Genomic DNA, 25,163 nt, shown 5'->3' with positions numbered 1-25,163 from the left:
AAGCACATGACACAGTACTGTGGATAATGTATTGATAATGTTGTGAAGTGTTTGGAAGCTTTCATTATATTAGTAACCCATTACAATTATAAAAGACGATTATAGTAACAATGAAGAACATCCAAATACTCTTTTAGTGTAGGTATGTTAAATTATTGCATACTGTTTGGTGATGATGTCCACAGAAATTAAAGATCATGTTCAAAGATTCATCTTACTGTCCAAAATGTTTTTTTAAAATCAGCAGCACCAATGGAATCTGCATCTAAAATCCACACAATGTGTAAGTAAATTGTAATAACATCTTTTCAACATTTTAAATTTAAAAAGTGCTTATTTAGTGCGCTTGCCAAATGCAGAGTTATGCACTCTGCCACTGATGTCTTCAAGTCTAGCATACAAATGATGTAATTCTGCGTGCAAACATTATTTAGACTAATATATAACAGTAAGAAAAAAAGATGATGTGAGCTGCTACAACAGAACACCTGGAACAGCTTTTCTGTTTAGTGTTATCTTACTGAAGAAGATTGTACAGAAGAGCTGTTCCAGGTATTTAGCTGGAGTGTTTACATTTACAAACTTTATCTTTTTAATTAATTTACTTAGCTGTTCTTCTACTTACGATGGAAGTGCTTCAACAGACTAATGCACCGTTTTCACGGGGAAAAAAAATTAAGAAGTTGTGCTTTTTTAAAAGAATGGTGAATTAACAAAGAACTGTAATAATAAAAAGCAATATAACAGATTTTAAAGGATCATGCTAATGCTAAATCTTTAGAATTTATGGACGAATCCATTAATGAGGATGCCTCATCAGCACCCAAGAATGGTACACCTTTAACCTCCTCAATTCCAAAAATGGAATATCCACAGGGTGCCAACTGTTTGATACATACAGATACAGGAGAAAGAGCGGTTGCAAACATCAGAAGTGATTAAGACACTTTATAGATGTTAGAACAACTGATGAAAAATCCAGTTTAAATGAATCTAAAGATTTAATTCACAGTATTTGAAAAGTTAGTTTGTATTTGCATGATACATTATTATTGAATAAAGTTCTGAATTTTATTCCTACAGCCGCAGTGTCTGAAACACAGCTTGTTAATGATTTGAAGGGGTTTTGTCAGTTAATTAATCTATGTCATTTTAAGAATGTCTTATCTGATACCGTGAATCAGTACAAATTTAAAACATCTATATTAAAGGTTTTGCTGCATTTGAGAAAGCAGTTATGAAAGAATTAAATTTTAATCAGCCTTCTACATTTTGACATTAATTTGACAGTAAATCAGAGAAATTCATTGCAATCTTTGGGACAAACTCAAAATATTATAGTCAATACTGATAATAAGGGAGGTGCAAGGGTTGTCAGGGATATGGAAGCATTTGATAAAGGAGCTTTCACTCAGCTATCTGATACCACATTTTATCGTAAAATACTACTAGACCCTTAAATTTAAAGTATAAATTGATAATTTTTTCAACATGAGCTGTTGAAGGTATTATCGATAAAAAACAGCTTGGCATTTAATGGTTAGCAATCCAAAAAATATAATTCCACTTGTTCTCTTGGGAGAAAGGTAGTATTTCAAAAAGGTACTTTAACTGAACCCTTGTCTTTTTTTTTAACTAAATATTTGAAATCTTTACCTTCTTTTTTTAGATCACTTATTCAATGTCTTCAAATTTTACAGGGTTGTCAGATTAAGCAATGTTGGTATATCGTTATTTTGGATGTTAAATCTTTATATACAATATACCACATTGGGCATGGTTACAAACAGCAAAATATTGGTTTTCAAAAGCAAGTGTATAGTCTGTTGGTTTTAAGTCATTTTGCTCTTTCTAAACATGCATTAACATAAAAATATTTTTATAAATTTCATGACTGTTATCTACAGGTTAAAGGCGTCCTTTGCCTTCCTTTTTGATGACCTTTTTATGTTTTATGTTGAAGACATGCTTATTTATGACACCAGCCACACACACACACACACACACACACACACACACACACACACACACACACACACACACACACACACACACACACACACACACACACACACACTCACACTCACCCGCACATGCACACACACACACACACACACACACACACACACATATATACGTATATATATATATAGATCTACATATATGCTATGGATATGTGGTACAGGTATTTAGATGATTGTTGTCTGGTGTTGATCTAAAAGACAGTTGTGAATATTTAAACAAAAATAAGTGGGGTCTGTTCTTTTAGTGTAGAACATTATTAACGCACTATTGCTTTACTTGATGTACTGTTATTAAGGCTGCTGATGACTTCTTTAATACTTCTCTGTGTAGGAGCCCTTTTCACAAGAACACTATTTTAAATGTGATTAGCTGCCACTGTTCTTAGGTGATTAATGACATACCTCAGCTTCATGTTTGTAGGATTTGATATATTTGTTCAGAGGATCATAATTGTTAAACAGGCTGGTAAGGTACAAACATAAAGCTGTCTACTTCAAAATCAAAATCAACTCTGTAACCCCAGTAAAACAAGTAACAGTCAGGAACTATTGCAAGGCAAACTACCTTTTATAAAATGATGGTTTAACAAAATTCAGTGCCCCTCCAAACCCCTGAGAACACAGTATCCTACACTTAATTGCTCTCAGAAACTCTATACAATCATGTCAATGGCTACATAGAGGCTGCTGTACCTAGAACTAGCCATAGAAACAAACTACCCTGGCAGAATCCCAAATTAAACAGGATAGACAACAAAAGGAAAATCTACTGGCAAACATCAGGAATGGTAATGCCCATAATGATAAAAACTCTCTCATCAAACTAAATAGGCACCTAAGAGGGCTAATTAGATCAAACAAAGACAATTTCAAGGTTAACAGTGCTTTCCAGTTGAAAGATAATCATAAGGCCTTCTTCAGCTATGTCACAAGTGTCAAGGGCAGCACACAGCAATGTGCTGAACTGGCAGTTTATAGTGCCACATTCACCAAGCCTGGTGATATAGTAAACCTGTACTCAAACAAATTTAGTTTCAGCTTTACACCCCATCCAAATCATCCTCCAATATATACCCTAAAATGTAACCCCTCCAATTTTAACTAGGAAGCATTTGCTGGCTTTCTTGCTAAAGCCAAGAACACAGCCTCAGTGGGTCACAATAATATCCCATTATACCTTCTGAACAGTCTAAAATGCAACTTATCAGAACCGATGTAGTCACTATTTAATTATAGTCTTAAAGCATGTTTTCTGCCATAAGAATGGAGGAATACAATGGTCATCCCCTTCATAAGGGAATACCTTCAACAAATCCTGGAAACCTACACACTCTTTAGTCTGAAAAGTCTTATTTGAAAGGCCATGGAAAGAATTATCGTGGGAGTTATTATCAAGGACATAGAAGACTTGCAGACACTGGATCCATCCCAGTTTGGCTTTGTCAAATTAACAGCATTCTTACTGAACTTGGCAGAATTCTTTGAAATGGTCACTAAGACAATGGGGGAGGGGGAAGCAGTGCATACTGCCTACCTAGATATGTCTAAAGCATTTGAAATAATACCCCAATTGGGGATTCTCATCAAACTTCCGGAACTAGGTATAAACCACTTTATAACATGCTGCAAGGCTAGCTGGCTCATAGACAGGACCAGTGAAGCCACCTCCACAAAGAAGCCATTCACCAGTTAAGTCCCATAGTGTTCTGTGCTGGACCTGATCCCCTTTGGAATCTACTTCTCAGTTGTCAAAGCCAATGTCAAATGCCTCTGGACAGGAGCAGTCTTTTAATCTCCCCAAGATGAGAACACCCTTCAAGAAGTTCTAACACAGACAAACACTTGGTGCCAAAGCCATGGCTTAAAGTTCAGTGCCAAGAAATGCATTATAGTACTTTTTAGGAAGTCGGTCACCCTGGATAACTATGTCATCAATACAACACTCCTAAAAGATGATTCACTAGTCAGGGATTTGGGAACTCATGTAGATAGTAACTTAGCCTTCAACCAATATGTGTCCAAGATAGTAAGAAAACCCTTCTATGTTGATCAACTTCTAAGTAAGGTCATGGCATATAGGGCTAGAGAGGTCATCGTACCACTGTACTTGGCCCTCATGAGATCTGTCATAATGTATAATGTCCTCTTTGGTATGTACCTCACCAAACACATGCAGCATCTGGAACATCTACAAAGGTTCCTTACAAAAAGAGCACAGGGGGTAAACAGAATGTGCTACACTGATTACCTCAAAGCCCTATCTCTTTACTTTGTATCATACACATTTCAGACAGGTGATCTTTGCCTGGTGTAGAAGGCACCACTGGACCCTGTTTTGATGAACCTTTTGCATATCTGCAAAACAAACAGCATCATAACTACTAGATTGAAAGACCTACATTTTGTTTGCAACATAAATTGCACATGTTTTGCAACATAAATTGGACATGTTTTGAGAGACAGATATGTTTCTCAGAGAATTTCCTTTCTCTGGAACAGTCTCCCCATCCATGTGAAATAGGGTTCCTCACTAAACCTATTTAAGTGTAACTTGGACCACTGGATGGGTAATCAGAAATTCAACCCTGGTCTGGCACCTATGTCTCTGATGGACAAAGGCAGTCAGTCAGTAAATCACCCCATATATACATCAGATTTCTGGCTCACATTTTGGTTGCAAGGCTAGGCTTATAAGGACCCTAGTGGTCATTATCCAGTCTACAACTATGAACCTATGAACCACTCCAGATAGCAGTTATGAAAATCTAGTAATGTTTTTTCTTTGAGAACAAAACACTGTATATGACCATTTTTGAGCACTCATTTTTAAACAGTAAAGATCCAGTACAGGTCCAATGAAATCAATATTCAACATTAGCAAATGCGTATTTACCTCTGTAGCTACAGAAGACCAACAGTTCTAGGTGTTTGCGGTAAAGGTAGAGCAGGAATGGATGCAGTGAAAATAACATAAAAGAGTGACTAAGAAAGAAGTAGTTAAGGAACTCAAATGTCTTTGATGAAACAAAATTCTAGTCCACACACAAGCCATTTCAACATGTGGTTTTGAATGAGAAACTCAGCCCATTGCACACTACACAATGATAGGAAAGTAGCTAGACATGAAAAAAGTATGACATTACTGACAGAGAACTAGGTCATGTCACGTTAATTGAAACAATTGTATAGTATAAAGGATTAATCTCAGTCTGTGCAAGAATCTATCAAGTAATAAAACCAAGTTAGAAAGTATATAAAGTTTGTGACAAACCGAAATGCTGCCAGCCCAGCTAGCTGGAATTTTATAAATAATTATATGTCACTTGAAAATATTAATATGATTTATATAGAAATGTGACACTTCAAGTCCAGCTGTGTAGAATTTTGTAAATAATCATATGTTATTTGTGAATATTAATATGATCCATAGGCTTGTCTTACAAATTTAAGAGAACTATATGTTATGTGTATATTAAACTACCTGTGCAGAAGTGTGTGTGTTGAACTGTATGTTATGTACTGAGCTTCAAGAATGTACCCACAGTGTAGCCTACTGGAAAAAACAGAAATGTATATGGCCTATGTGTCTGTGCAAATGTGTGTTTTTATGGTGGAAGCTGGAACATACAGAGTTAACTTGCAAACCCTCAAGAAAATAAGTTGAAAAGTAAAGTGTTGTACAATTGTGTTTCAGTGCAGCAAGGAGACAGGATGTCTAGAGCTAAAAGTTTCTTTCTATTGTCTTGAAACAGAAATGATTAGGTTTCAAATGTAAAAGTGTTGTTTTACGACTTCCAGTTCTAAGCAAACCTTTGAGAGATATGTACTTCTCACAGAGATTTTAAAAATGACGTTAGTTTCTGTTAGCTTGGGAACTGAAGGCAAGTGACAAAGAGTGATGTCATCCTGGCTAACCCAGCAGTAATGTGTATTATTAATTTAAGAACTATCTCAGAGAGTGAGTCTTTGCATTTTGTATTTGTCTTTGGACCTAGGAAACATCCCACTCATCAGCACTTCTGCTTGTGTGTTGCTCTGTAAGTAAGATTTAGGCATAGTATCTCTTTTAGAGATAGATAGGACTATAGTAAAATTAGTTTAGATGTTTTCTGCATTTATTTCAGACTGTCCTGCAATGTTGTTTTAAAATATTCCCTGTGATTCTGAACTCTGTAGTCACAGTGTTGAGTTATTGACTATTGTCTTGTTCTTTTATTATTTATTATTAAATATATTTAAACCTTTTAATTGTAGCTGGTTTGTTTAGAGATATTTAAGCTCTTGGTGTACTTGCATATGTATTTGGTGACACTGTATAGTCCACTCCTAAATAACCTTAGACTTGGTCACACTTACCATTTGTATAATAGTAACATCATACAGTGGGATTGGTCACCCTTTGGGAAGGGCCTTATATTAGTGATAAAGGGCTGGTTGGTGGCAGTGATAACTACCTTTTAGTCTGGGCAGAAGGGGGCATAGCTAGTAAACCTGTGGCAGCCTTCCCCAGGAGTGTATGTGTGTTTGTATATAAATCAAATCTCAAAGTGTGTGTGTGTGTGTGTGTGTGTGTGTGTGTGTGTGTGTGTGTGTGTGTGTGCGTGCGTGTGTGTGTGTGTGTGTGTGTGTGTGTGTGTGTGTGAGCTACTTGGGCAGGGATACGAAGCACTGATTGGAGAGAGAGGGTGCTGGAGGTTTGGGCATGACCGCTTGGCTGAGATCTTAACCCTATAACTGTGCCAGTGGGGAATCTTATTGGAGATCTGGAGAAAGAGGCAGAAACTAGCCCCAGACTGACTGTGATCTCTGTGGGCTGTAAAGGAAAATTGTACTTTACTGTGTGTATACTTGCCATTCTCCCAATGTGTATGTCCCTCACTGTTGCCAGTGGTGATGCTTGAGACTCCTTGATTACTGAGCCAGTGTAGGGGTGTCACATAGTTCATGAAGAAAAAATATAAATGCAGAGCTGGCGGTAGTTCCAAATAGAATATAGTCTTGATTAAAATTCAGAAGTAATGATGATTGCTTTTGTCTCAGAAGAAACATCAGATTTGTTTTATTACAGTTAATCAAATTCTTAAATACTTCAGCAGTAAAAGGGCAACATATAATGAAGGAAGGGGGTGTACAATGGGAAACAACATGGAAGACTAAAATAAGAAAATGAAATAAAGGCCATTCATTGAAATGAAACCTTGTGGCTAAGTGGAACTAATATGGAAATCTGAAGTGAGCCAGCCTCCAATGCTGGGGAACCTGATTCAGAGAACTGTGAAAGTAATCCTCACATGCCGCAGTGCAATGTGAGTATGAGTGCGTGTGTGTGTGGGCCAACAATGAAATGATCATCTTGATTGGTATGTCAATAGAAAGACAGAAGTAGGGATCCAGTTAACCATGTGAAGAATTTCCATGTCTGGTTTAACATGTCAATAATGTTAACTGGGGTAAGTTAGAGGGCTTGAGAAGGAAAACATACTAATGGCCAGTTGGAAAGCAGCAGAGAGTAGACCAATGATGCTGGCCAAGTATAATGAATCTGCAGGAGATACAGTAAATCTTTGAGTTGGCCATATGCAGGAAGCAAAACAGCTGAGCAGTGTCACCTCAGCTGCAGGGATCAAGGTAAACATCATTTTAGTTAGAGTTCTATAAAAAGACCAACTCTCTCCTTTCCTATCCTTCCACTTTGGAGAAAGTAGCCAGCCTATAAGGACGATGTATAAACTGCACTGGAATTGATGCCAACAGAGTCTGTAGTCATTTAGAAAAAAACTCAATCATAGCAACAAAACAAATGGGTAATAAAAGAAAGTTTATCACAGAAAATAGAGACTAGTTTGTATAGGAAACCTAATCATAGAAATAGTATCCTGCATAAGAGTAGTATGCATCCTGGCTACACCTGTAGGAATGTGATTAAAGGGCAGTTTATAAGGATGAGTAGATGCCATAATACAGATGAGGGCTTAGAAAGAGCCACTACTACCCTAGCAAATGAGTTTAAACAGAGGGGTTATAGCCAGAGAGAGATAGATGTTAGCATTAAAGAAGTACAAGATGTAAGAAATTTGAAAGGGACCCCTTTTTTCTCAGCAAATACAAATGCCACACAATCTGTAGATAAAAATTACAGATATAAAGTTAGATTCCCTGTCACCTACTCGAGCAATATAAGAAAGTATTGTGGAATTTTTGAGAAAAATTGGAATATTTTGAACTCAGTCCATGAACTAGAAGGGGTGATAGAAAATAAACCCAACTTCTCTTTCAAAAATAAAAAATCATTGAAAAGACAGTTATGCTATAGAACAGGGTTTAATACTGAAAACAAAATACTATCACAGAGAATGGGGACATTTCAATGCAGAAATTGCTCAGCATGCAAGTATATTTGTAGTAGATCTACTTACATACACCCAATCTTGAAATTTAAAATTAGTATAGATTTCTATGCTGACTGCAGGACACGTAATTTGGTATATTTTAGTTTTTGCATATTTTGTCATGCATTTTATATTGACAAAACCAATAGGTGTTTTAAGAAACGTATACAAGAGCACATTAAGGACATTACCAATATTAAAGAAAGCAGCACTTTAGCGAAACATGTTCAGTCAGAGGGAATACAACATGTATTTAATTTTATGGCACTGGAGTTAGTGCAACCTAAAATGAGAGGAGGGGATATTGTAGAGGAAGTAGAACAAAAATGGATTTTATTGTTGAAGGCAGATAAACATCCAGGATTAAACAGTGCAGTGTCACTGAAGCCCTTCTTAAAAGCAAGGCCATTGAAACACTGAATATATGACTGAATCTGATATAATTTTTTATATATTTTTTAAACAGGTTTCTACGAAGAAATTGCTATTATGAATTGATTTTTTCTCATATTTTAGTATTTTATTAATTTATTATGCTTAAATAATGATGTCATTAATGCATTAAATTTTTATTGCTTGGAGTATTATTTAAATTCAGAGATTGTGTATGTGTTTATTAGAGTCAGAGGAAGTGATAAGTTATATCGCGAAAGCGCTTACTTTTAAACATTAAACTGTTCTACTATATTTGATACAGCCGTGGTCAGTTCATTTTATTTGGACATTTTTTTCGTTTGAGATGAAGAAGGTAGACTGGAGTATAAGGAGATGAGGTGCATGGCAAAGAGAGAGGTAGTGAAGGCTAAGGATAAGGTATATGAAGAGTTGTATGAAAGGTTAGACACTAAGGAGGGAGAAAAGGACCTGTACCAATTGGCTAGACAGAAGGACCGAGCTAGTAAAGATGTGCAGCAGGTAAAGGTGATAAAGGATAATGAGGGAAACATACTTGCAAGCGAGGAGAGTGCATTGAGCAGATGGAAAGAGTACTTTGAGGGGTTGATAAATGAAGAGAATGAGAGGGAGAGAAGGTTGGATGATGTGCGGATAGTGAATCAGGAAGTGCAATGGATTAGCAAGGAGGAAGTAAGGATAGCTATGAAGAGGATGAAGAATGGAAAGGCTGTTGGTCCAGATGACATACCTATGGAAGCATGGAGGTGTTTAGGTGACATGGCAGTGGAGTTTTTAACCAGATTGTTTAATGAAATTTTGGAAAGTGAGAGTATGCCTGAGGAATGGAGAAAAAGTGTTTTGGTACCGATTTTTAAGAATAAGGGTGATGTGCAGAACTGTATTAACTACAGTGGGAGTAAACTGATCAGTCACAGCATGAAGTTATGGGAAAGAGTAGTGGAAGCTAGGTTCAGAAAGGACATGATGATTAGTGATCAGCAGTATGGTTTCATGCCAGGAAAGAGCACTACAGATGCAATGTTTGCACTGAGAGTGTTGATGGAGAAGTACAGAGAAGGTCAGAAGGAGTTGCATTGTGTTTTTGTAGACTTAGAGAAAGCATATGACAGGGTGCCTAGAGAGGAGTTGTGGTATTGTATGAGGAAGTCGGGAGTGTCAGAGAAGTATGTAAGCATGGTACAGGATATGTACAAGGGTAGTGTGACAGCGGTGAGGTCTGCGGTGGGAGTGACAGATGCGTTTAAGGTGGAGGTGGGATTATATCAAGGATCAGCTCAGAGTCCTTTCTTATTTGCAATGGTGATGGGCAGGTTGACAGACGAGATCAGACAGGAGTCCTTGTGGACTATGATGTTTGCAGATGACATTGTGATCTGTAGTGAGAGTAGGGAACAGGTGGGGGAGACCCTGGAGAGATGGAGATATGCTCTGGAGAGAAGAGGAATGAAGGTCAGCAGGACTAAGACAGAATATGTGTGTATGAATGAGAAGGAGGATAGAGGAATGGTGAGGATGCAAGGAGTAGAGGTGGTGAAGGTGGATGAGTTTAAATACTTGGGGAAAAAATAATTCAGAGTAATGGTGAGTGTGGAAGAAAGGTAAAGAAGAGAGTACAGGCAGGATGGAGTGGGCGGAGAAGAGTGTCAGGAGTGATTGGTGACAGATGAGTACCAGTAAGAGTAAAAAGGAAGGTCTACAAGAGGGTAGTGAGACCAGCTATGTCATATGGGTTGGAGACAGTGGCTTTGACAAAAAGGCAGCAGTTAGAGCTGGATGTGGCAGAGTTAAAGATGTTAAGATTTGCACTGGGTGTGACAAGGGTGGACAGGATTAGGAATAAGTATATTAGAGGGTCAGCCCAGGTTGGAAGGTTTGGAGACAAAGCCAGAGAGGCAAGATTACATTGGTTTGGACATGTGCTGAGGAGGGATGCTGAGTATATTAGGAAAAATATGCTAAGGATGAAGCTGCCAGGTAACAGGAAAAGAGGAAGGCCTAAGATAAGGTTTATGGATGTGGTGAGAGAGTACATGTAGGTGGTTGATGAGACAGAGCAAGATGCAGAGGACAGGAAGAAATGGAAACAGATGATCCACTGTGTCGACCCCTGACGGGAACAGCCGATAGAAGATAATGATTCTGAAGGAGGTATGGGCCTCCTTAAATTGATTACATGTGTAGATCTGCAATTGTGAGACTACATACATATCTGCTGACCTCAAAAGACACAAACATATTGAAAGTTTTGAAACATGAGGAGAATAAGTTTAAGATGACTTCCATGCTTAGTTTAGGAGAAACATATCAGCGTCAATTAAGAATGGAAACCAAACCAGAAGTAGATAAATATCAGGCAGTAACTGAATGTGCCAAAAAACAAAAGAAAGAATATAAGGTGAAAGATCAGATGAGAAGGCAAGAAATGTGGAAAATGCATATATGTAGTTGGAAGTATAGAAAACTTTTGGAACAACCTCATAATAATCAGGATCGGAAACAGTAATGGTTAAGGAGAGGGGAATTTAATCCAAGAGATGAAAGGTTAATATTGATGGCCCAGTACAGTGGACTACATATTACTTGGTTTACAAAGTCCATTGAATGTGTGGGAGAAACAGACAAATATAGGTTTTGTAGAACAGAATTAGAAGCAGTCACATATCTTGTTGCTGGTTATTATATATTAATGGCAGAAAGACCGTATACTGAAAGGCATAATAACGTGGCAAGACTGTTGCATTGGGGATTGTTCAAACATTATAATATTGAAGTAGATGAAAAACACTAGAAACATGAGCCACAAAGCATCATAGAAAATGAGGAAGTTTATAATACACGAGTCATCCATTACCAACAGTTCAAAAAATAGATGTGAGAAAAATAGATATAGTAGTCCATGAAGAAAAGGCAAAAGTATCATTGATCATTGAAATGGCTACACTCAGTGAGTACAGTGTGTTATGCACTGAGAGACACAAAAATATCAGGGGTTGCAGGCAGAAACGTGAGCAATGTGGAAGGAAGATACCCAGACAGTTCCAGTAGTAGTAGTAGTAGTAGTAGCAATGTGTGTTATAAAAAAGAATTTACAATCATACTTAGATATGTTACAGATACATGTAAGTCCATATGAATTGCAGAAAGAGTTATTCCAAGGAACATTGAGGGTGCTACAAAGAGCACATCTGGCTAACATCAAAGATTGAAATGATACTAATTTCATGAACTATAATCATACTTTGACTTAGGAATGGTGTCCATTTCTGCCATGGTATTAGAAACCAAAAGACTTGGAAAAAGTAAAAAATAATGATTCATAATACAGGCAACTGTACAATTATGCCATAGAGTCAAAAATTTTCTATACCTCAGGCAGACAGGCCTTGGAAAAATGGAAGAGTGCCTCAGGAAAGGTAAAAAAATAATGCAAGAGTTCATCACACTGAGAAAAAAAATCCTACCAGATTCTCAAAATAAGTGAAAGAGACCCTTATTTTGAAAATGGTAACATTCTTGAAGTATAACAAAACATGAGGCAGGGATGGTGGGATGGAGAGGTAGACAAACCAAAGAAACTAGAGGGAATAATGGAGGCAGTCAGGACAGCAGACATTCAAAGCAGAAAAAAAACATGGAAAACTCTGTTCGCAAGTGTGTTTTTTTCTGTATTATTAAAGAAGACAGATGTAAAAGAGGTGTACTGCAACTTAATGAAAGCAGTACAAATTAGTGTGGAATGACAATGAAAAGGCAGAATAATTAAAAGGTACTTTTGCTCATTATTGCATAAATATGTAAGAGAAAGAATCTAAACCAAAAATGAAAAGAGAGCGGTGATTGACCAGACCACTTATACAAGTATGGATGGTTTTAGAATTGTCTTGTACGTTGAAGGTAAGATAAACAGTTGGACCCTGTGTGATTCACAGAAAATTTAAAAAGAACTAAGGGTAGAAATGGTAATATTCTTTAGCATACAGTCTTTGGTAAATCTTTGGAGGACTAAGTAACATTTGAGGCATGTAAGAAGGTAAATGTGGATCCATTTTCCAAAACTGAAAGCAGGTAAGAGAATGAAAAATAAATGCAAGCTTGTTAGACTGACTTAAGTTTTTAATTTTCTAAAACTGATGGACTCATTTTTAGAGGAAAGACTTAACAGCAATATTGAAGATCATTTGGGGTATATAATTAATGACAGCTAGAATACACAGAAGTAAGGTATATTGCATAACTCATAGGTGGGTCACCAATATAAGACATAAAGGAGGGATTGCAATGTGGAATGCCCACATTTTAGTGAAGCATTTGGTACCTTCCCATGTATCAGGTTTATGGGAAAGTTAGATTGGTCCGAGGGTGGTGACTTCACTTAAAATTCTGCTAGACAGCAGTTATTATGAACAGTAGTGATGAAGTATGTTGTGAATACATAAGGCATGCAGATGGTTGGGCTACAGCTGTCTTTTGTTGGACCAGTCCTCTTCACTGCTTATATAAGTGACAGTTCAGAGTTTCCTTGCAGACAACACAAAGTTACTCAGGAAAATGAACGCAGACAGCAGAATTCTGAGTTTGAAAAGGGGATTTTAAAATTTTAATGGAATGGTTGGATGTGCAGCAGCTTGTTTTCAAGGGAGGATAATGCACTTGGTAACAAAAAGCAAGCATAGGCTTCATTACAGATAATGACAACAAAACAAAACAAATGGAACTGGGCCCTGGAGACATTATATCAGAATATCTCAAATTGGACAGTCCACATATAACAACAATAACCAGGGCTGAAGAATTCTGAGATGCCTGAGAATGTACTTAACCAGTAACTTCTTTTCATCTGCAGTAACTCCTTCTAACACTCTGCACATAGTTAAGCTGAGAACTTATATGCAGTCCTCCATGCAGTTCTGGAGATCACATCTTTGAAAAGACAGCAACATAACTGAATCTGCGCAAACAATGATAAAAACAGTTTTAAGATATAGGAGGAAAGGGGGATAGAGAGGGTAAAGGAAATTGTCTTGCAATAAAAAGAAGGCAGAATATAACAGGATAAAAATGTTTTAAGTTCCTCAAATAAATTAACAAAACTCAGAATACCAACATCATTCATAAAAAGGTATTGTAAGCAAAATAGGTAATATACTAAACATATATGAAGCACAGTTCAAAGGCTGATGTTATGATTATTTTAACAATTAAAGCTGGAAATTCATGAAAACGCTCTCTAAGGGTATTGCGGAATTGATAAAAGTGATGGAATTTAAGATAGTTTAAAATACACAAGGCAGTTTTAACTGCATGTAAAGTCATTTGTATTTGTTACTGAAAAATGACAGCCTTTAATTGAATGTAATTCTTTGTAAATTATATGTGCAGTGCATTCCTTATTTGGTGAAAAGCACTGTATATTGATCCTGTTGGATGTTTGATGATCCTAACTGTAAATATAACCTTGCAACCTATCCGACTATAATGTATTACAGAAGGTACTTTTTTTTTTGGCTTACAGGTCCAGCAGTACGATACAGCCAGTTTACAGTGTCAAGTCCGAAGTCACCACCTCTTATTGGACAGCATACAGTAGACATTCTGAAGAACACATTGGGATACAGTGATGCCTACATCAATGAACTCCTGAAAGCTAGAACCATCTCCCAGCATGAGCACATTTGACAATAAATCTTTCATGTCAAGTCCATGGAAAAATTTGGAAAACATACTTTAATGAATTGAATTACTAATGAAACCATATATGACTGGTCTAATTATTTTTAAATGTGGCATTACTTTCTTTCTCAGAATTAGACCAGCATTTCTCAAACAATCTTTTTACGTGAAAAGCTTTCTCAACAACTCAGAGTAAAATGCTGCAGCATTTCCTGTAATTCATGGAAGATTGCTTAATTTAGAATGTTATACTGAAGGTTTTGCATAATAGAAACTATAATGACATTAAACTGAGTTTATATTGTAAACTTCCTTAATGATAGATGTTAGTAAATGTAAATCAAAAATCTTTGTAGAATGAGCAAGCTGAACTAATGTAAACACATTTCAAAATGTTATATTATAGATCAAGAGACAGCTGATTGCATCAATTTCTGACCATCTAATTTTACTGTAATATTAATGATTTTTCACTTTTCATCCCATGACCTACCATTCCCATATAGAACATTTTGCTTCATTGACCTGGACCTGAGATGAAAGAGTAATATTTTTTTTCCTTCCTGTGCAACTAACATCTGTCTCTTTCGCTGTCAGTTTCATACTGTCCTAACCTTTTGGTTCCTTGAGTCATAGCTGCCCCATTGTGTCCTGTGGTAGGTGGTTATCCCTTTGTGCAGAACACATGCACATGGAGGTGGCCTGTTCCCCCAGGTGCAGGTTTTAAGTGGTGCAAGCAGCCATGCATTAAAAATGGCACTATACCATGTGACAACATATCATACTGCAGTTTAAAGGCAGTTTCCTTCTTTAAACCCGCCATCCCACTGATGTGAAGGGCTGACATCATAAGCTAGGTTTGCAGTGGTGCTGTAAACATACTGTCCTCATCTGCATAGTGGTGTGTCTCTCTCTGCCCACTAATCTACAACAGCAACAGTTCTGGTTTTGGCCCCTGTATGACCACAGAGGCTACTAAATCCAGCCAGGCCACCCTGTGTCCATCCTCACCTTCCCCCAGATAAGGCAAGCAGGTTGGTTCCTCATCATTCCTCTCCCACTCTGCCAACTCCAACTAGATAAACCTGCATTATCAGTGCCATAGTCAGCTCTTTAACCAAGTGTGCCAAAGAGCAGATGAGGTGGCAGAGAAAGACTGATGCTGGGCACACCACCCTCAAGTCTGGATCTGACTGTTGATGTCAAAATACATAATGATGTTTTATTTGTTTCTAATACCCACTAAACCTTAAGGGCAGTGATTGTAGCTTACAAAAAAGTCCCAATCATCAGTAAACAAACTGCTGTTACTCTGCCAACTTATTCACGTGTAATATTAGGGAAGGCTGTAAAGACAAGTCACACTTTCCTGTTTAGGCTGTTTAACTGCATTGTTTTTAAAACTTTGGCAACACAGATGCTATGTTGTAGTGCTGCAGGTTCTACACACACTGAAATATTTGCCACCATAAAGACTGATGTTATTTGCACTTATGAATGTTATTCAAAGAAGTTTATAGTTTTAAGATTTTACCAATAAGTATTTGATGATTCCTTTAATATTTCTTCCTCCTCTTCTTGTTTTGGGCCTTCTATTTGCAGCCAACCACATCAAAAAAGGAGGGCCTTCCACTGTCCTTCTGTACAAGAACTTTGAAATGGGTTATCAAAATCTCTCAGACTGAAAGGAAAAGTGTACCACTGAAGTTGTTTTGCACTTCAGATCAAGGGTATAAAGAAGGCTCCAAGTTACATGACTATACTGTAATATTGGTGTCATTTGGTGTCACACTTCTGGTTACTAATGTGGTGAACAAAATTCTTAATTTTCAAGTGGCCTTTATACAGTGATTGCCCTTTTGTCATAACCATTTACTTACTGCCTTCCACTTTGATGGCTTCAGTGATTTCTGGTGTTTGCTCCCACCCATGTTCTATAACACCACTTCTACCTAGACCTGAAATGTGTTTCCATAGAAAAACCTGAAATAACTGACCTTCTGCTTAATGTTGGTGAAGTTGAATGGGACAACTGCAGCACTTTTGTAACCATCAAGTAGTCAAGCTTTTTACTACCCATCACTGTTAGTATTAGGACACTATGCTTTAGACTTGGCAAATTCTGTCTACTAGCACTGTGAATATAACTTCATCATGCCAGTGTTACAATACTGTTTCAGTTTACATTTAGAGTTGTTGTTTGTCTTTTCGGCTTTTCCCGGTTAGGGGTCGCCACAGCGGAACTCCGGTCCGCTAATGATTGGCAGTAGATTTTTTTTTATGGTGCCGAGTTGCCAGCCCGACGCCCAAACTTCAGCGAAGGCACGCCCATTCACACATATCTTTCGGAGGCCACTCAACCGCGGGGAGGACATGCAGACTCCACACAGAAGGCACGTCAGCTGAGAATCGAACAGGAGAACCTCTTGCTGTGAGGTAACAACGCTACCGCTGTACCACCGCAGTTTCTTCAGTTTACATTTAGAGTATGCATTTTAAATGATTGTAGCAAAAGCATTGCAGACAATGTTAATTTTGTTACAGACCTTAACCAGCATTAATTAATCTGTATTACATTTTTCAGTGTATTTAAAATGGTGCATATATTGTTTAATTGTATTTGAGAAAGTCGTGTAAACACATAGGTGAATAGCTGTGCTGTGAAATGATTAGGAATGTTAGTTGATGATTAAACCTTAAGTCATCAAATTTTGCAAGAAACATGTTTACTTCACTTAATGTTACTCTGTTTCACATGAAAAACTACATATTACTGATATTTGTGCAATGTTTATTCTTTTTTGTAAATGATTTAGTAAAGTATTGCGAAAAAAGATGAAAAATAGATTTGTGTTTTATTTTGAATTTTGTTCTCAATTTTAACTTTGAAACCTTACATTCAAAATGTATGCAATGATTTATAATCAAACTATGTTTTTTATGAGTCATCATTTAAATAACAGCATATAAAATAAACTGTGGCAGATTCTTAGCATGATTGTCAGACTGACGTTCCTAGTTTAGAAGATAATATTTGAAAACTACAGTTAAACTTTTCTTAAAATCTTGCAACTTTTTCATGGATTCACAGATCTATGTGATCCTGTGTTCCACTGACAAAAAACAGTCACACTTCAAGACTTGTCAGGCAGTATGACACGCTTGTGCTTCTCCATGTCCAACACACCATAAGCAAAGTCCTATATCATATCACTGCAAGCTAGTGATCTCCCTCCATGATACCATATCATTGTAAGCTAGTGGTCTCCCTCTATGATACATTATCATTGTAAGCTAGTGGTCTCCCTCTATGATACCATATCATTGTAAGCTAGTGGTCTCCTTCTATGATACATTATCATTGTAAGCTAGTGGTTTCCCTCTATGATACCATATCATTGCAAGCTAGTGCTCTACCTCCATGATACCATATCATTGTAAGCTAGGGGTCTCCCTCTATGATACCATATCATTGTAAGCTAGTGGTCTCCCTCTATGATACCATATCATTGTAAGCTAGTGGTCTCCACTTATGACCCAGGACTGCCTTACCACATACCTACATACCTAAATGATCTGAAGTCAGTCTACATTGAACTCAGTACTATAATGCTGGGCAACTTCAAGTGCACCACAATAAACCTGGGTAAATACACAGCCCACGGATTCCTGGACTTTTTCACTGCAAATGCTCTAGAACAGCTCACAGACATGGGGGAACTTTGCACCCACCCGTGTGTAATGCTCTCACTTGTCAGTTTGGATACTAAAGCTGTCTCCTTTGAAACTAAAACCAGTGACCCAATCTAATCCTCCAACATTTAGGAATTATTCAAAAGCAGAACCCCTCCTACTGTATGACGTCTAGCAAAATTTTAAGCTTGCCTTAACTGAATGAACTCTTCAGCCTTTGTGAAATTGTTTACAACCATTATATAAACAGTTGCCTTACAATAGCTGTCCCCACCCAGAATAAGTACTGGACTAACTCAAAGAACAAGCCACCCTGGTGCATTCAAAATATCAATAAGGTGTATAACAAAATGAAGAAAACCATGGCCAAAACTAGGAAGTGTAATATCTAGCAAGGCAGGAAACCCCTCATCAAAGTAAATAAACAATACAGGAGTTTTATCAAGTTAATCAAATCCAAATTTGAGGTAAAGATAACCTTGCAGACAAAGGAAAACCAAAGAGCCTTATTCCACTCTACTCAAAACCAGAAAGGTAGTACTTAGCAGTATGCTGAACTAATAGTAAATGGGTCCACCAATACAGAACAAGAGGATACAAGAAATGTACTGGCTGATAAATTTACCTCCAGTTTCACCCATGTATCCCCCAGCACCTCTCAAGGTATGTCCATGACCATAACTTCCCTCAACTGTCAATAGCAATCAAATCTTGAATGCACTCTCCAAGACAAAGACGCATCTCTGGGCTTTGATTATATCCTGGGGTGGCGTCTGAATGGCATGAAACTTGACTTATCAAGCCCTCTAAAAATCACTGCTCAACCTTAGCCTCCTAATTGGATTCATGCTTAGTGAATAGAGGACTACAACAGTTATCCCTTTGTGCAAGGGCAGGTCATCTGCTTAACTATAGAGCTCTAAGTCTGACCAGTCTCATATCTAAAGCCATTAAAATCATTATTATGGATACTATAAATAAACACATATGAAGCCTTCAAACACTGGATCCAACACAGTTTGGTTTAGTCAAGTGCAGATTATACCTACTCAACCTGGTGGATTTTTTTCAAGAAAGTTACCAAAGCCATGGATGAGGGAAAACAGGTGCACACTCCTCATCTTGACCTGGCCAAAGAATTTGACACTATTCTTCAATCAGGATTGAAGACAAACTCATAAAACTAGAAGTAAAAATATATGTCATCCATTGGATAGTCAACTGGATCATAGATAGGACACAGGAAATTCAGGATATGGGACTGTTAACACCATAAAGGTCAGTCCCTAGAGGACTTCATTAGAGCCTGGTGCTGAGGCCACTCCTGTTTTGGCATCTACTTTTCAGAAATCAGTTCTAACATCAAAGGCCACTGGTTGACTGAGTTTCTGAGTGACTGCAAGCTCGGTGCAGTCATAGAATTTCCCAAGGACACTAATATCCTCTAAAAGAGCTTGTTCCAATCTAATAATTGGTGCCAGAACCATGGTCTAAAACTGACAGCCAAATAATGAATAATAGTATCCTTTGGAAAGTCAGTCATCCCAAAAAAGTACTACATAGACAATACCCCAAAGAGTAGGTCCAGTGGTTATGGACTTGGAAACATGTGTACAGTGACTTAACCTTTAGCCATCATAGTTTTACTGTTGTAAGGAAATCATTCTGTATTGCTCAAATTATATGAAAGGTATATAGGTCCAAAGATGTCATTGTCCCTCTATACTCAGCCCTCATTAGGCCAGTTATTTAGTACAGTGCTCCCTTTATTAAGTACTTGAGCGAGCATATGAGGCAACTGGAAAGCCCACAGAGGATCCTCTCAAAAAGAATAGTGGCATAAATCACATGGCATATACTGACCACATTAAAGCCTTTTCTTGATACTCGTACAGACTGCTGAGAGGTGATCTCTACTTGGCTTATACGGTACCATCTGATCCAGCACTGATGGACGTGTTGCACATCTGCAAGACTAACAGCGTTAAAAACCATAGGAACTAAGCCTCATTTTTAAACATAAACAAAACATGTTTGAGGGAAAGGTGTGTCTCTCACAGACTATCCCTAATCTGGAACAGGCTTCTCATCCATTTGAAGCAGAGTCTGTCCCTGACCCTATTCAAATGCAACATGGATCATTACATTGGTAATCAGAAATGTATGCTTGGACTCTCACCTATGCCCACATTCAATAAAGCCACTGTAATTGGTCAGCATATCTGTGTATATGTGTGTGTGTGTGTGTGTGTGTGTGTGTGTGTGTGTGTGTGTGTGTGTGTGTATGTTTTAAAATGTGGGAGTTTCAGTATTTGTAAATATAACACTGTATATCTGTGCCTCTACGTCTGTGTGTGTGTGTGTGTTTCCAAGTTTCTGTATATGTGTGCATACGACATGTGTAGGTGCGTTTAGATGTGTTTGATTGATATATATATATATATATATATATATATATATATATATATATATATATATATATATATATATACATATACATACATACTTTGTCGAAAGTGCTTTTCACCGAAAAAGCACTTTCACTAAAGTGTCTTCAAAAACTAAAAAACAACAAGATAAAAAAAAAAAAAAAAACACAGTACTCATGCTTACGCACAGGGGCAAGACCCCCTGCACCCCCACACCCCCCTACTTTTATATTCTCACTCTGAGATTGCACTACACTGGGGAAAAGGGAATATTCCCTTATCCCCACTGTGCTACGATCTCAACAAAAGCTATCTCCCCACATTTTTATCATTATTTAAGCACACGTTCGTGAAAGTGCTTTTTCGGTGAAAAGCATTTTCTTAAAAGTGTGCTTGGCCATTTCGCATTCTGTGAAATGGCTGTTCGATGAAGAGTACGGATCCCATATATATATATATATATATATATATATATATATATATATATATATATGTCTCCTTCAGAGGACTGACAAACCAAAAGACTGAATCTCAAAATACTGAAAATTCTAAATACTGAAGACATTTTTAATGCAGGGGGAAAGCCCCCCACCCTTCCTAATTATATATGCCAACTCTAAGATTGCCTAACAGTGGAGAAGGAGCAAATTCTATCATTCAGTATTTTGAATTTTCAGTATTTTGAGATTCAGTCTTTTGATTTGTCAGCCTTCTGAAGTAGACCCATATATACACATAAACACACAAGCACACACATATATAGGTATAGGTGTGTGTGTGTGTGTGTGTGTGTGTGTGTGTGTGTGTGTGTGTTTGTTTATAGGTTCCTCAATGAGTAGACAAAAGCAAATTCTGTGAGCCTCACCTCCAAAAAAATCAACCTGTTGAAAAGAACTGCAGGAAAGCACTGGTTTCAGTCTTTTTTGTGGGGAGGCAAGCCCCCTCCCCCTGCACTTCCCTCTTTACTTAAACATACTAGATCCATGGTCACACAACTGTGAAATCAAGTGAAAGTGCCACAAGCAGTGTCTCATTGTTAATGCACAGAAAGAAACTACACCAGTAACTGTTATGTATAAACAACTCCTGTCACCAGATAGGTTCATTGGCAGTTATTAAGCATGCAGGCCAGGAGGTTATTAATTTGCCATTATGGGTTGGTGTTACGGGGAAATAAAATGTGCAAAGGCTGGCCACCTCTGATAACAGACATCAGGGCAGTCCTGGGCAGTTGTTCTCCTGGAATGTCCACCCTGTTGGCTATCATTGGTTGCTTAGCATGTCAGGATAATTTAGACTTTTCTGTGACTTTTTCATACCTATTGAAATTTATGTATTTTTATTTGCCAAGTTATTAGGTGACAGAAACTACAATGGGACATTTGTGAGCCATAGCATTGAAAAGGTACAATTAAAGATTATGCACGAAAGTATCAAGTAAATATAAGCAGATTTAGTTCTGCAGTCCAAAATTAACATGACATCAATATGCAGATAAGCTAGTATTTACTGTATAATGACTAATAATCAGGTAACACTAGTGTGTTATTTTTCTGCCTATAACATTATCAATGTATAGTATAGTGTCCAGAACTTCTTTGGTACCATTCAGTTTCTTTCTTTCTGTTGCTGACCATTTCCTTTTTAAATCTTAATGTTTGTAAAAAGAATCTGCCTCTCTCTCTCTCTGTCTGCATAACAAAGGGACGACCACACTCTTTCTGTGATTGTCATGGTTATCTGTCTGCATAACAAAGGAACGACCACACTCTTTCTGTGATTGTCATGGTTATTTGCCCCCCCATTTCTGCACCATAACAGTGAATCTTCTGAACTTAGTATGTAGTAAAATTGTTCCACAGGTGAGTTAGTCAAATAATCATATAAAGACCAGATACCTGCTACGCTGCAGCACTATCAAAACAGACTGGTTGAGTTCTCATACTCCCATTTGTGGTACGTGAAGTACTGTTATTCATACAACTGCTGAAAATTAAGGGTAGTATACAAAGGTAGAGCAGTGGAAGCTGTTTTAGACTTACCCTACTAAGTCTACAAAATATCATCTGTTACCAAGAGATGACTATTCTGCCATGTATTAGACACTGAGGGATACTTCTTGGGCATAAAAAACTTTGAATATCAAAACAAACCCCAACAATTCTGGCATTCTGCTTGGAAAAAGATGTATATGTGCCATGTAAAGTGACACTGTTTCCAGGGATAGTGTAAGCAGAAGAGTTATTTTGAGTAAATGCATCAAGAAGCTATCTCATTTATTGTATTTAGACCATGTCATATTATGACACAGTGCATGATGGTAGCAAGAGCTACTGAAAATTAAAATCTCATTAGTATGGCAGGCCCATTAGGCCATTTTGGGATGTAACAAATTGCAAAATAATTATAAACACTTAGAGTAATACTAGACAACTAGCACTGCACACAATATCAAAACAAAAACTGGGTAGTTTTTCCTTTAACTGATTTTTTCCACTAAATGACCATTATTTATATTCATTTTCATCACCATATGTCGAACATAGAAGTGAAAATCTAATTTGAGACTTGAACCGAAGACCTCCAGCCTTACCTGTCAATCTCTTAGCACAAGAAATCTGGACAAAGGGACAAAAATAGGGATAACATTTAAATATTGCTCTTATAAACTTAGTTGATAGAGTAATAGGTTTTAAATTAGCATGCATTCTGAAGGATGGGAAGTCTGAAACTCAAATAGCTTCATTATTTAGTGATTCCTCAATGACTTGGCTAAAAATCACAAATTTTATGAGAAACAGACTAAAAATATGAATCAAAATATGGACATTCTGCAAAAATGTGGGCAGTTGAGAGGTATGAGCTGCAGCATACCATGCTGATGTCCGTGCTGCTGGACCAACAAGGTCCTCTGGGCAGATGAGTGTGTAAGTTTCCCATAAGAGCTTTATCCTTTCAACAGGGAACTCCAGCATGGTGAATAAGGGCAATGTCTGTCTTCTTTTATTTTGCTGTGTTTTTGTTCTCATTCACTGTCTTGTCATAAAACCAGTTTCTGTTGCATGCCCTTAATGCCTTTTTTCCCCAAGCCAAATAATGTATGTTTTAAGTACTATTTATGTATTTCTTGTTCAATTCTAGTACTTTACTTTCTGTGCTACATGGTCTGTCATTTTCTCATCTATCTCTGATCTATGTAACTGCCCCAGTTTCACTGTAAATTATTGTAAAATGAGTAGAATTCTTAAGACATGGGCTACAATTGTGCGTTTGCTACACTGTATCAGCTACACACCAGAAACCTGACTAATTTGTAGGTATGCCCTTACACAATGTAGTAAGGATATACACAGTTGCATACCTGTCCAGGTACTTGGATGAGTCCTTAGACACAGTTGGTATGCAAATTGTGCTCACCAGAAGAGTGTGTGTGATTCACAAATATGTAAGTTGTGGCCTATGGTGCAGAGTAAGAGCACAGATTTATGGGCGCTTGACTGTTGAGTAAAAATGCCTACATCACATGACAGACCCTGATCACATTGCAAACATGATACGTTGTTTATTATAACAGTGGGACAAAACAGGCAATCGTTGCAGAAATGAACAATGTATCTATGCTGCACATCACAACATACTACAGTAGAGAGTTGATTATCCGAACGTCGATTATCCGAAACGTCAGTTATCCGAACCCAGTCTTCCAAAGTTTTCGGGTAGGAAAAATCATAAAGTCTGAATATGTAAATGTTATACATATTAGCTTGTGCATGGTTTTTTGAACTTGTAGCCTGCATATGCGTGAAAAATATTATTTATTGTTCACTGGACTTGCTGAATGGTTGAAAAGTGTAGTCGGTAAGTGCAGAAAAAACAAGATTTTAGAAGTTTTTATCTAGTTCAGTTTAAGTTTGATTATCCAAACTACCCTTGGTCCCAATTAGTTCAGATCATCAACTCTCTACTGTATTGTTAGCCTACCTCAGCAGGGTTTCCACTCCTTCTGCTTCGCCCCATGTACTGATGGACTGGGACCTCCTCATCGGATATTACTGAGCAAAAAAATGCATTAACACACGTGACATTGTGTAGCCTCTGCAGTCATGTCCAAAAAAAACATATATGTAAGAATCCATCCTGCTCATAATGGTGCAGAAATGAGTTTCACTGTGATGTTCTGCTACACTGTATTCCCACCCTGATATAATTGCTACATCTGGTTGTCACAGTGCTAGTATGCCTCTGTAGCAATATAACCATTTTGTTTAAATATGTAAATTGTACAACAGTATACATTTTACAACATATTTTGACATTATTTGAATCCCATCAGTCTGTATCTTAACTTTTAAAGCTAAAAAGAGAAAATTAAATTAAAGGTAATAGGTATCATGGAGATAAGGCTAGGTTGTATGCAGGACTATCTTATCTGTTCAGCCAGGTGTGTGAATCAGTGCTGTTGGGAGGAGTGTTACCTCAGCATTCTAATGTTATGTATGTCACTGGAAAGCTGCCATCAGGTGTTGCACATTTAGAACTTC

This window comes from Protopterus annectens, chromosome 3.part0, assembly GCF_019279795.1.
Source record: "Protopterus annectens isolate FY-2018-M chromosome 3.part0, PAN1.0, whole genome shotgun sequence".
NCBI classification, from domain to species: Eukaryota; Metazoa; Chordata; order Ceratodontiformes; family Protopteridae; genus Protopterus; species Protopterus annectens.
This window is presented reverse-complemented; position numbering follows the sequence as displayed.